Genomic DNA, 13,743 nt, shown 5'->3' with positions numbered 1-13,743 from the left:
TGTTCCCAGTTGAGCCTTAAGTTATTTCTTCACATGTCATGATCACATCTGCATTCGTAGGGAGAATCGCCAATCATAAAGAGAAAAGTAATTTCGTAAGACAAGTAAATCATCCAGCAAACGTGCGAGACTGTACTATCGATGCCTTTGAATAATGTGCGTAGTAGCAAAGTCATCACAAATTTTCTCTGTCGACGATGTAGTCAGGCGCCTTGACAGATTTCATTGAGCGGCGAACCCGCGGCGCGGCCGTTCATCGGTGCTTTGAGCGGTCTTTTAAAAAGCCCGCGATGCGCCGGGGTACTCAAGCGTATTTTCATTTTGGCCCCATCTACGGCGTTTCTTTCAAAACGCCGCGTGGGTCCTTTCTAATCCTTGAAGCAATAACAAATTCCATCTTGTCAAAAGTGTGACAAACCACATTTTTAGCACAACGCCCTCTCGTGGCGGCGTTTGTGACTAGCACAGTATAACTTTACGTTTTCAAACCTTATAGGAAGCGCAAAGCAGATACTATCAAAAAGATTAACTGACTCGTAGGGCTGATCTTATTTCCTAAGTTCACAAAATAAATGCAGCTTCAAACGTTAAGAAAGACAAAACTAAGTCATTATAGTTTCTACGTCATTTTTCTGTTTTAATAAGCTATGATTCTATATGTTTTAGGATTTCTTTAATTCGATCTTTGTGAGGTATGTTTTTTATTTTTAATCTCTATTGGCTATCAACGCATGCATTTCACACTGCCAGCGGTGCTTTCAATGATATAGAAGCGGGCACTTTTGTCATCTTGTGTTTGTGCGTATGTGTTTCTTTTTTTTCCTTTATTTCATTTTGTTTTGTTTTTCTTTTGTTTTTGGTTGTCAATCAGTGAATTATGTAGGCTTATACAAAAGCACCCGTAACCAGTTGTGAAATCATGGCATGTTGAAAACGCAACAAAGCCACGGATTGTTGGCTGCATGAGGATGGCCAAGAGTACCATTATTGTCTCTCATAACAATTTATTTGAATTGTAGATATCTTTATATCTTTTTTTTATTCTGTCAGTACTTTACAAACTTTCATATTTCAAATATCATAACGAGAAAATTATTTTTATTTTTTTCAAAAGCAAACTCGATCATGAATTAATATGCTAACAAGCTATGTTAGCAGATAATTTCATGTCCACACCAATTCAACTAAAATTCGATTTCGTCTGATGCGGCAGTTCACAATTTCAGATCGCCACCATCCACGCATGTACGGACACGAAGTAGGATTTTATTGTATCTGTTCATCGCTTATTTCCATTCTCACTATGATTTGCAACGCGGTTCGTGTCTACATAAATCGTAGGCAGGAGCTATATACTTCATGTATTATGCGAAAGGCGACAGCTCTTTAATTGCAGAAATGTTAAGAAAGTAGTAATAGCAACAAATATATACATGCAGTGGATGTGATAGATACAGACACTATTTCACCTCGTACTGAAACATTAAACACCATTTCATAAACTAGCATGTCTCGAGGAGGTCATAATATTCTGTAACATGTATTTGAAATGAATCAAATCTCTATCAGCTCACCAGCTGATGTCTATTGTTTGACTTTTATTGATCGCTGAAGTACATGTCATGTATAGGGCTATGAAATAGGGACTGCAGCCAAGAGATAGTGATCGAGAAGGCTGCAGCGAAACGATTGAAAAAGCTGCGACCCAAGATTCCAAAGGGCCGCGGTAAAATAATCAAAAGGGCTGCAACCAATTAGTGAATAAAATGGGCCACAACCAAAGCCACCGAAGGGTCGAGGGAAGGGTGAAATGGGAGAAAGAATACAAAACAAACCCTGTTTCTAAAGATCGCCAATAGACAATTAATATACAAATCAGCCGGCATATACCAAGAAGGTGCTACACGTACAATAGATCTGAGACGCCTCTCCAGAGCGCGGTATTCAAAACCTGATTTTCTCGAGAAGATGAACACTTCCGCGATGGGTCAGTCGAAAATTACCCATTTTCATTCCCAACACACTTCATCGCTGTGATAACTCATGCAACGGATGCTCATACTGCGTGAGTGGACAGTGATTTGTTGCATTTTCATTATGCAAATTAAGAAGAGCGAAAAGATGTGATGAAATTGTCTAAGTTGATGAGATTCTTTTCCGCCCAAACTGCCTCCTAAAAAGGAACTCGGGCAGAGTTTTTTTCTCATATTATTATTTATCTACTTCTATTATATTTTATATTTTATTTTACTATCAAATTTATCTCATTCGCTAAATTCGCCTTGGAGATGAGGTTTCACTGCACTTAGAATGATCACGTAGCTCCTGGTCTATACCTATCTCCATCTTTCTGACTGTTATCTGACATATCCTTTAATATTAATTTGTCAATCTGTTTACCAGTCATCTATTACAGTGGTGGATCCGGGGGGGGGGGGGGGGGGGATGCACCGGGCACGCGCCCCATCTTTATTTTGTGCTTAAACAAAAGAAATAAAAAGAAAAAATTGGGGGTGCGTTCCCCGCGCCTTTAATTTTGTAAAGGCGCCCCCTCTTAAAGGAAGATCTGGATCTGTCCCTGTATCAGTCAAACTAATGTCTAGCAACTTATATTTTCTCAATTTCTTGATATATTTTGATGAATCTCGATGATGTATCTCAAGAAAAGTTCTACTTAATTTTGCAGATGCATACAGGTGAAATTATTAGCAAACCTGATAATGGCAATTCAAAATTGTTATCAAGAATTTTGAATGAAAAAGGTTTCTTGACTCCACACACAGATCAGTGTAACTCTATCCAATACAATTCCTTCAGCACATCTTTTCAGGAATTGTACTGCACTTTAATGTCACATCAAAGTTCAATACATTTTTAAAATTGAAAAGTCCTGTTCAGGTATAAGCCTCATTCGATAGTCATATCCTTTCTGATTCAGGCGCTGTAAGAGGAGAACACCTCACTGCCATGCGGTTACCAGCAAGATGTATTTCGACGATTTATCGGAAATGAAAACAACACTCCTCCTCCCGTCCCCTTCCCGGAAAAACAAAAAGATGGACTCTAAAATATTTTTGATCATATTCATGTTTATTTACGTTAAAGATTGCAACCTCAAACACTTCAAGATGAGAGAAGAAAAGTTTTATTACAATGTATACTTACCTAGCCCCGTCATTATCTACTTTCAGAATGGATATTGAGGATCCCTGAGTGTTTGTTGTTGCGTACTTTATTTAAAAATGGCAGCATTGCAGCTATAAATTAAAGCAGGAGCTCTATTAAATTACTGCACGTACTGCACTGCACGTTCAGCTTTACTAATACAGCAGAAATTTATAGACAATCTAGAAATATGACAAGTTTGATATCTACGGAAAGCTAAGAAGCTAGTTAACAAAACTGGATATGTTTTAGACGATTACCCCGAAACTGTTTTTGAGATTGAAAAAAGCACCCAATTTCCATGACCACGTAGCTCCGTTCGCTACAAGAAACATCGGATTTGAGCGACGTCACCAAATGTGTATGAGCTGATTTGCCGTACGGCTATATGAGACCCGCTATGGCAAAACCCGAAACCTCTCGGCAAATGTGATTTCGCGCTACAGCCCGAAAAAGGTAAAAAAAAAAAAAGATCTACCTCAGGGACCAAATTGACATTTTGGTATCACGTTGTAGGGGAAATTTTCTAGTTTTTGATTGATATCAACAATATTTCGAAATACAACCTACAAAATGTGGAATTTTGAAGAGAAAAGTGAGATGTGAATCTCAAAAGTTGGCCAAAATCTTACGTCTAAAGACCAAATCGCCTTCACTTACGGCAAAATTGACTGTTCTTTTGGCGATCGTCTCTTAGATATTTTGCGTTGAACCCTGACACATTTGGTACCTACAGAAAGCCCCACCTCTGCTTATTCCAAATATGGTCATGGCATGATGTCATGCTGTAAATACTCACTTTCATTTATAAATTCGTCTGAAACATGCGTAAGTTTATGCAAATCGTCTCTCAGACGCGTAAACAGCCTTGCTGCTTACCAAGACACGTGATCGAAGTGTGTACGTGTTCACGATTGGTCAACTGCGCCGAGGACCCCCTTGTTTACAAGCAACCTACGTGTTATACTATGGGGATCGCTGCAGCAGCGGTGCATGCTTGCATGCAACACGTGTATCGTGACTGCTGCTCAGCACAGAAATGTTGCAGTTTCCCGCCTTGTTAGACTGTTTTTTAGCGAGTTGAGGTAGAAATTAGAATTTAAACCAACACACAAGAGAAAAAAAAGGTCACATTTATCTAAGAAACCATCATCATGCCATTTCGAAGAAGAATCAAGCTGAAATCATGGCATCAAGGAATACCTCTTCACTGCCGATTCTGCTGGTACTGTTGTGCGTACACCTCTAATCACGGCAATCGCGAATCTTGAGCTGATTACGGTAGGTTTGTGCTTTTCAAACGTCGTATTTCCGTAAATTTATGGGTGTAAAAATGATTTCCAATCAAGTACAGCTCTTTGACTTAGTTATCATCCTTCATGAGTATGTAAGATTACCTCAGCAATACGCAATTCCCCCACAATGATCGATTTGTTGTGTCAATAATACCAGCAAATTGTGGCTGTACGAAGGAACAGCTGATCACGGCAATCGTGAATCTTGAGCTGACGATAGGTTTTGTGCTCTTAAAACTTTGTTTTTCCGTAAATTCATGGGTGTAAAAAATGATTCCAATGGACACAAACAAACAAACAATTTCACGACGTGAATATATAGTTTTGGCGGACGATTTATTCTAGATTGACAACAAATTACACACCAATTTCCTGAAAAGTGCACACAGTTTGCCTATAGATACGTAAATCCCACTGGGTTGCATACATTGGTGACGTCGCAGATTTGGCACTTTTCGTAGCCGCATCGAACTTTTTCCAGTGCTCGAATTTGGTAAAAATAAAGATTAATATATTCAAAGCAGAGACAACTTTATTGCATGATTTATGTCAGAAATTAATCAAAATAACATTAAATGATTGAAAACAGCCAATCTATATGATATTATTTCCTATAAATTTCTTCTTTAATGCTGTTAATTTTGAATTGCTGTGCAGCGTTGTATCTATTATGTAATGTTTAAAGCTTCAATGGTCCTTATTTATCTCAGGAGGTCATGTTTGAGATGATGATGATGATGATGACAGGAAAGATTATGTACAGAAGTCATACGGAGTGACAATGTTAGGCCTGTAGCGGTTTCCAATATCTCGGTATTTTTACTGTCTGGCTGCTGTCAATTATGCTGTCTGACAACCCAGCATTCTGTCAACATCCACGCGAGCTTTCTTTGTGCGCCAGCACACGACAGGTGCGCACTACATTCTTCGCTTTTGTCATCATGCCGAGGTACGCGTATTTCACATTCCAACAGTAGTCGGATTTTCATAAACACACCCCTTGTTTTGCTGTCACGGAAACAAGCTACCAATTAGTGACGAGCTACGCATCTTCATCAGCCAATTACCACTCTCAAAGCTCCTGTCCGTGACATGTTTTCTCCGACTACGCTTTTTCATTTTCCACGCTTCCTCACTTCACGATTAGCTTTCATCCCGAGAGCGCGTCCTAATCGTTGTAGTCACTCACGTCCGCATACTACGTCCGTTTGTACTTCCCACGTCTTCTCGCGCTGACGATACCTCGCGCCGTGGACTGGCATTTCATACGGATTATACTCAATACGGATTATTACACTTTCCCGGATTTCGTACTTCGCGGCATTCGCTACTTTTCATCGCGACTCGCCCTTTCTTCAGGCTACACTCCAACCTGGGGATCTTAACATCGCTACATTCAACGCGACCGGCGCCTCGTTACATCGCTGCATTCAACGCGATCTGCGTCCCATCACATCACTGCATCGGTCCTGCTAGCGTACTGTTCGTGGTGTGCAGGCTCTACCAGGGACCTCGCAGTTTCATCTATCCAGCGCCCCAGCGGTGGACTCTACCCTCGCTAGCCGCGGCACCCGGAGGATATTCCACGCTGCTGCTAGATATTTTGTACATATTTCTATGGGACACTGTCGTCTTCGGACACCCTAAGTGCATTCGGAGTTAGTCCATATTCGTTCTTATCATTTCGGGAAGTGCAATACAACCTACAAGGACACTGTTCACCTCTACTGGTGCCCTGGTGCATTCTACACTACTGATACGGTCGTCTACCACTCCTGTTGGTGGTGCCTTCAGCTCCAAGTCCCGTTAGCCACTCGGTGAGTAATAATTTAGTTAGGTATTACATCATAGGCCCGTACCATTATACCTACATTGGTGACCCCGACGTGATCGTATAGGGCCAACTTCACGTCCCATTCTACGTCCTCACCCTTCACTTCGACGAATACAATGGCTACCACCAGCCCTCCGGCGGACGTCATAGCGAACCTCACGGCACAGGTCCTGCTGCTAACAGAGCAGCTGTTCATACTGGTAGCACGCATGGACGAACGACGGTCTCAGCGAACATCACGTCGTTCGCAACGGAAATACCGTCCTCGTTCTCGTCAGCGGTCCAGAGGCGGCAACCGCGGCCATGGAGGCGGGCCGCGCAGCGCGCCGCGGAAGCGAACCCCTTCCCAAATCCGACACGCTGGCAGTGAGTGCTACAGTGCACTCCCGTTATAACGAAATGCTCGGGACCGGCAGTTTTCTTTCGTTATAACGAAATTTCGTTATAACCGAACAAATACAATATATAACGAAAACAAGGAACCACGTATATTATGTTTGCTGAATACTCATCATACACTGCAAAGCTATGTGAAATGTGATGGGATAACTGTATTACAATGATAAACGCAAGTTCCCCTCAGAAACTGTGTGTGACACAAGGAGCAAACACACAGTGGTGTGAAGCGTTCACCCTTGCAGAGACGCTATAAATGCTTGTTCTGCTACGTATTATCGAAAGCAATTCGCATTTCGTTATAACAGAGCACATTTCTTTTGTTTTTCTTTGTCTGTGGTGCTCGGAAAAGACTTCGTTATAACGGAAATTTCGCTATAACCGTGTTCGTTATAAGCGAATTTTGTACCATAGACTTTAATGGTGATAATTTTGGGACCAGAAGATTTACTTCGTTATAACGAAATTTCGTTATAACCGTGTTCGTTGTAACGGGAGTGCACTGTACTTCCATTGGAAGTTTGGTGACGCCGCCCGGCAGTGCTGCTCACCCTGCTCGCGGCGAAAGAGACCAATCACTTCCAACGCACCAGGGAAACAGCCCAGCCAGACTTTAGCGGCGACGAGCCCCTCTGGCAGCGACACAACTGGTCGCCGATCTCCCACTTCGGATCGACAACACCGGGCTGTCGAACACGGCACACACTCCTCGACCGTCACCGGAGCCGAAGTCAGCGCCCTCCCTCCTTCACTCCCTAACGAGACGAAGCCCCCGCCTGCACTGCACTCACAGGCGGTGAAGCCCCCCGTCACCACTCTCGGAGAGCGCTCGTTCACGCCCGACTTTGGCTCACGTCGCAATCTTCGACGACGCAAGCGGAATACCACATCCCACGCTCCCGCTCGTCCACACAACTCCACGCGTGATCCCAAGCATCTCACTCTGGAGATCAACGCCAAAAGGGAGACGACCACGACGAGCATTCCGCTCACCACACCGCGGCAACAGCCTACGCCTGTCCCTGCCAGGAGCACAGCGAGCACACCGAGCGTCCCTCTCACCATCCCGCGGCAGCAACCTACACGACCGCAGCAGACGACACTGCAGCAGCCTACACAACCGCAGCAGACGACACTGCGGCAGTCAACATCACTCCTGCAGCAGTCAACACCACTCCTGCAGCCAACACGAACGACACGCACTGGCGGTAAGCACGTACACTGGCCAGCCCATTACGTTCAATACATGTATTTTGATACCTGATATTTTCAGCCTCTACTTGGTTTACCTTTTCGTATCGATCGCTTGTTTTTAGTCTTCATTCCATTGACTTCTTCTCCACTAGCGATCTGGAAGGGGGCTAAATGTAGCGGTTTCCAATATCTCGGTATTTTTACTGTCTGGCTGCTGTCAATTATGCTGTCTGACAACCCAGCATTCTGTCAACATCCACGCGAGCTTTCTTTGTGCGCCAGCACACGACAGGTGCGCACTACATTCTTCGCTTTTGTCATCATGCCGAGGTACGCGTATTTCACATTCCAGCAGTAGTCGGATTTTCATAAACACATCCCTTGTTTTGCTGTCACGGAAACAAGCTACCAATTAGTGACGAGCTACGCATCTTCATCAGCCAATTACCACTCTCAAAGCTCCTGTCCGTGACATGTTTTCTCCGACTACGCTTTTTCATTTTCCACGCTTCCTCACTTCACGATTAGCTTTCATCCCGAGAGCGCGTCCTAATCGTTGTAGTCACTCACGTCCGCATACTACGTCCGTTTGTACTTCCCACGTCTTCTCGCGCTGACGATACCTCGCACCGTGGACTGGCATTTCATACGGATTATACTCAATACGGATTATTACACTTTCCCGGATTTCGTACTTCGCGGCATTCGCTACTTTTCATCGCGACTCGCCCTTTCTTCAGGCTACACTCCAACCTGGGGATCTTAACATCGCTACATTCAACGCGACCGGCGCCTCGTTACATTGCTGCATTCAACGCGATCTGCGTCCCATCACATCACTGCATCGGTCCTGCTAGCGTACTGTTCGTGGTGTGCAGGCTCTACCAGGGACCTCGCAGTTTCATCTATCCAGCGCCCCAGCGGTGGACTCTACCCTCGCTTGTGCTAGCCGCGGCACCCGGAGGATATTCCACGCTGCTGCTGGATATTTTGTACATATTTCTATGGGACACTGTCGTCTTCGGACACCCTAAGTGCATTCGGAGTTAGTCCATATTCGTTCTTATCATTTCGGGAAGTGCAATACAACCTACAAGGACACTGTTCACCTCTACTGGTGCCCTGGTGCATTCTACACTACTGATACGGTCGTCTACCACTCCTGTTGGTGGTGCCTTCAGCTCCAAGTCCCGTTAGCCACTCGGTGAGTAATAATTTAGTTAGGTATTACATCATAGGCCCGTACCATAATACCTACAGGCCTATAGCTGCTTACAAAACCATCCCATGCAGCATACATAATGTGCTCGTAAATTGGATAGAAGTTAAAAGTAGAATGTATGTTACACTATCTAGAAGTTTGCAGAGTCATAATGAGAACATGTTGTGTATCCCGTTTTACCAAAAATCCATCGAATTTCTTAAATGATAGAATTATTGATTCTATATACCAAAGCCAACGTGAGAGGTGGTCTCGACGCTTTCAATAGACAGGCACGATATACCTATCCGCTAGTCGGGTTTCCAGACCCTCTGCCACCTGGACTCCGCGGCGACGAAATCGCAGCCTTCGCTGAGGGCAAATCAACCAATAAACCTAGTCCACCTAGCTAGTCCACTTTTCGACGTTGAAGGCGTCACTGTAGAGCGAAAGAGTACGAACAGAGTGTCTGGAAGCCAGACAACCCATTCGCCGGCTGTCGCGTATTGTCGGCGTATTGTCGCGTATTGTCGCCGGCTGTCGCGTATTGTTCCGTACAGAGACAAAGGGTACATATAAAGAGGCTGGCCGCAAGACGTTAATCCGCTAGGTCCGTGGGACACGGCTTGTGTGATGATCACAAGTACGCGTATCAAAGTTAGCACAATAGGAATCAGTAGTAGATACTGAACACAGGGTAGGCCTATAAAACCAAAGGGTAATCATTGGGAGTACAGATCCCTATTCAGTCTGTGTGTTTCTCTGGGACCAATCGTTAATGGCGTGGGTGTCGTTCTATACAACTTCGGCAAACGCGAGAAATCACGGAAACTGAGAGACAATAAAGATTTGTCGTCAGTTGAACTCATAAAAAAAGAGAATCAAGAACGATGTGAATACGATGTGCGAACCTGCTGTTCTGATTTTGGCCTTTTTAGTTCTGTTTTAAAAATACCTACGGACTGTCGAGTACCTTGACTGAGGAGGGGAGATAATAATATGTTCAATTCTCTTACATTCTTTCGAAGAATGCATGTGCTTGAAAATCTGTCCAAACATACTTGAACCAAAACTTGTTAAGATGTCCCCGTCTGAATATTCAGAATAACGCATGTTACGAGATCGATCAATGAATCACGAGTTCAATTGTCCTATCATTGATACACCACATAATTACACAGTGCATGCATGTGAGGTTGTATTTGCCCTGGGAGGTATAGTATCAATGATAAAAGTGGGAGAAATTGAGGGAAAATACAGCACGAAAGACGGTAATTATGTTGAAATATAAAATCAAATTAATATGGTAGCATGAAATGGATAAGTGAGAATTAACTATTGTGGAAATTCATTAAATGCTGCGAAATTAGAACTTCAGAAGACATCAACATCAGAGTTTGAGAGAGATTGGCCTATACATTAAAAAGTTATGATATTTGAAACTTTTGGCTATAAGTTCACGTTCCATCATCGTTGGACAACAAATACCGTTGTGTTACGCTAATTATAGCACGAAAGTATGAAGAATATTCCACAATTTTGTTCTTTTTTTCAAATCTTTCCTACACACTCATTCGTTTGTTACCGACCTCTCCATATTATATCCCCTCTCAGGAGGAGGTGAGTCGATGCCTCTCGTTTGTTTTGTTATGTCAAAAATGTCAATAATTAGTCATGCTTTGACAATACAACTCTATATATATATATATATATATATATATATATATTCATGACACCTTTCCACCATTGATACATAATGAATTGTCGTTCGTTAGCATTAATTGAGCTGATCATATTAATTAACAGTTGTGAAATGCTTAACTTTTGAACTGTCGGATTTTTATCAAACATAACCTGGGGCCCGTTTCAATAAACTTGTCATCAGTGACAAGCTGTCATAGATGTGACAAGCTACTGAAATCCGTGCATCTGATTGGCTGAGAGCAAATTTGTCATAGAAATGTGGCAGTTGTCACTGATGACAAGTTTTATGAAACGGGCCCGCGATCTGCATTCACATTTTACATTCACTGAAGACACTCAGGGGAATGTGCATGATGATATTGATAAAAGAGGTGTACCTATATGTAGGTCCTATTATTAATACGTGCATCTTACAGTAAACTGTAACCTTCTTCATCATGTCGTTATCAGAGGCGATAATGGTTCACAATATCGAATCTAATTAAGTGAATTCGTCTAGCAGCTGGAATTGCTCACGTGGCGGTAGCAGCTTTTTAAATGATAATTAACAACTCGTGATGTATTAAAGTATGTGTCATGCCTGGGCCGTATTGTTCACCACGAGCTTTGGCTGTGATTTTATATTCTCAGAGGCAAATCTCTGGGGAAACATCTTGCACTACAAACAAGGCGCATATAGGAGCACAAAACTAATAGGATACATTCCGGACACTCCCTCTATAGTGTGCGTCAGTCTGCCAAGAGCGACGAGTTGGAAGAGATACATAAAAAGTGTTAGGCTAAGATCAAAGGTTGATAAGAATCTCTGTTAACAATTTCTAGCAAAGGGAAGCAATGTTTTTACGATGATGATTGTTTTCTCCTGCATGTTGTTTATGGTCTGGTTTGGTTTGATACGGCATGCGTCACTTCGATCGTTGCCTTTTCACCCCGGTTCAACCAAGAGCGTTTAAAATCATACATGGTTGTAACATTATGTAACATGCACACTATTCACAATGTCATGTCATTCATATCGGCCTATTAGATATGCTGCGATATAATAAGATATGATGTCAAACTCTCTTCTTAAATCCTTTAGCAGTATGAAACTTAATCACTGTGATATTTCTCAACAGTATTTTTTTTTAATCAGCGAATCCAAATTGACAAAAAAGAAAATGACAACCGCAATTTGTAATTCCTTTTAACTTCTGCATGTAGGTCTATAGCTCCACAATGGTAATCATGCGTCACAATCTCTTTTTCAGAGCTGATGGATTGTCACATAAAGTAATCAATGCTTTGAAATTGGAAAATGCCTCAGGTATCAAGTATAAATCGTTTCAATTTAAAGAGCAGAGGAAATTCTTCCCTGCCAGTCACCATCAAGATACAAATTGCCCAAAATCATGAAAACCTTTTACTTGATAGTTAGGTTTACCAGAAATAAAGGTAAGAGTTTCTGAAAGCCATTGGGTTTGCATTGATGTTTTCCCATTTTACAATATGATCATTGCAACGTTCTTTTACACAAAACCACACTTTGTATGGAAGAAACATGATAAAATATTACATTGTCCTGCATGTCACCATGTTATACCGTTACTGGTTTTGACAAGGAATATCAGGGGCATGCCAACCTATTTATGTTTGGTTGTATTTTCATCCCATGCATGTGACAAGTCATCTTGAGTTTTCTTTTGGACGATCCAAGCAACAAAGCGAAAGAGAAATTTGACAAGTGATCCATGCATACAAAGAATAGATATGGGGGATATCAGTGTACTAGTGTCGTCCTGTCGTGACGATCGAATTTTGGCCAAGAGTATTAACGTCGCTTCAAGAGTTTCTGTCAAAATACCTTCTACTAATTATTCACCACTTGATTTCAGCAACCTCACCTCTGCCCTAGGGTGCTTTCATATTAATTCAAACTGTCTATCTTGCATGATAATCTTCTTTGTTTTCATAGGCCTACGCGTGAAGGCTAGTAGGTGACGCTATTTTCTATGATAATTTTCTATGATAGCTGTAGCTGCAGAATAGCAAAAAGAGTTTAGTATTGGAAGTAGTAGTAGTGACAGTGGCAGTGGTAGAAACAAGCCATTTGGTGAAGTGTGACAATAATTATATAAAACAGTGCTGAAATGCTGGAAGGATTTCCACCTAATTATTTCAATAATGTATAGTATGGTAGTTTCCATCAATGCACTGAATCAAAACAAACATGCAACGAGTTTAAGACCCCGTTTACAGTGCGGGGCTGGGCCGAGCCGCGGCCGAGCCGCGGCGGAGCCCAGCCTCAATTGCGATGCCGAGCCCCGCAATTTTGTCCATTATTTTTACACTGCAGGGCTCGGCCGCGCTTTTGATTCGAACCTTTCAATATTTTGTCGTAGTGGCGCTCTGCTTGTAAACAAACGCAATTTGGTATTGTCTGGTTTTCAGACCCTTTGCCAACTGAATTCAGTGGCGAAAAAGTCGCCGTTCGGGCAAGGGCCTTTGCCGAAGGAAAAAATCCTTTGCAGGACAAAACCACCTTAAACTATGCTAGTTTTCGACGTTGAGGGGGTTAATATCCTGAATAACGAAATATACAGGCAGAGGGTTTGGAAGCCAGACTAAAATTGGCCGCGCATTTGGCCCAGTTTGCGTTTACGCGGCCGAGACCACCTCCAGAGCGAGGCCAAATGCGAGGCCAATTTCGGCCTCGCATTTGGCCTTTTGCGCGTTTACACTGAAGTGAAGGTGGGCTGGGCCGCGGCCGAGCCGCGACCGAGCCCAGCCTCAATTGCGAGGCCGGGCCCCCGCAATTTTGTCCGTTTACACTGCCGGGCTCGGCCGCGCTTTTGATTCAAACCTTTCAATATTTTGTCGCAGACCCCGTTTACAGTGCGAGGCTCGGCCGCGGCCGAGCCGCGGCCGAGCCCTCCTTCATTTCAGTGTAAACGCGCAAAATGCCAAATGCGAGG

The 13,743-nt window shown here is 42.9% G+C and overlaps 1 protein-coding gene across 1 annotated transcript in view; it reads left to right on the top strand.

The window, feature by feature from the left end:
- The window catches only part of LOC140241167 (complement C3-like), a 175,354-nt gene that overhangs the window by 136,561 nt on the left and 25,050 nt on the right, over positions 1 to 13,743 (top strand). The gene's annotated exons all lie outside the window — the stretch shown is intronic.

The sequence above is a fragment of the Diadema setosum genome, chromosome 17 (assembly GCF_964275005.1).
Source record: "Diadema setosum chromosome 17, eeDiaSeto1, whole genome shotgun sequence".
NCBI lineage: Eukaryota > Metazoa > Echinodermata > Echinoidea > Diadematoida > Diadematidae > Diadema > Diadema setosum.
The sequence above is the reverse complement of the archived record's forward strand: the minus strand, read 5'-3'. Positions and strand labels throughout refer to the sequence as shown.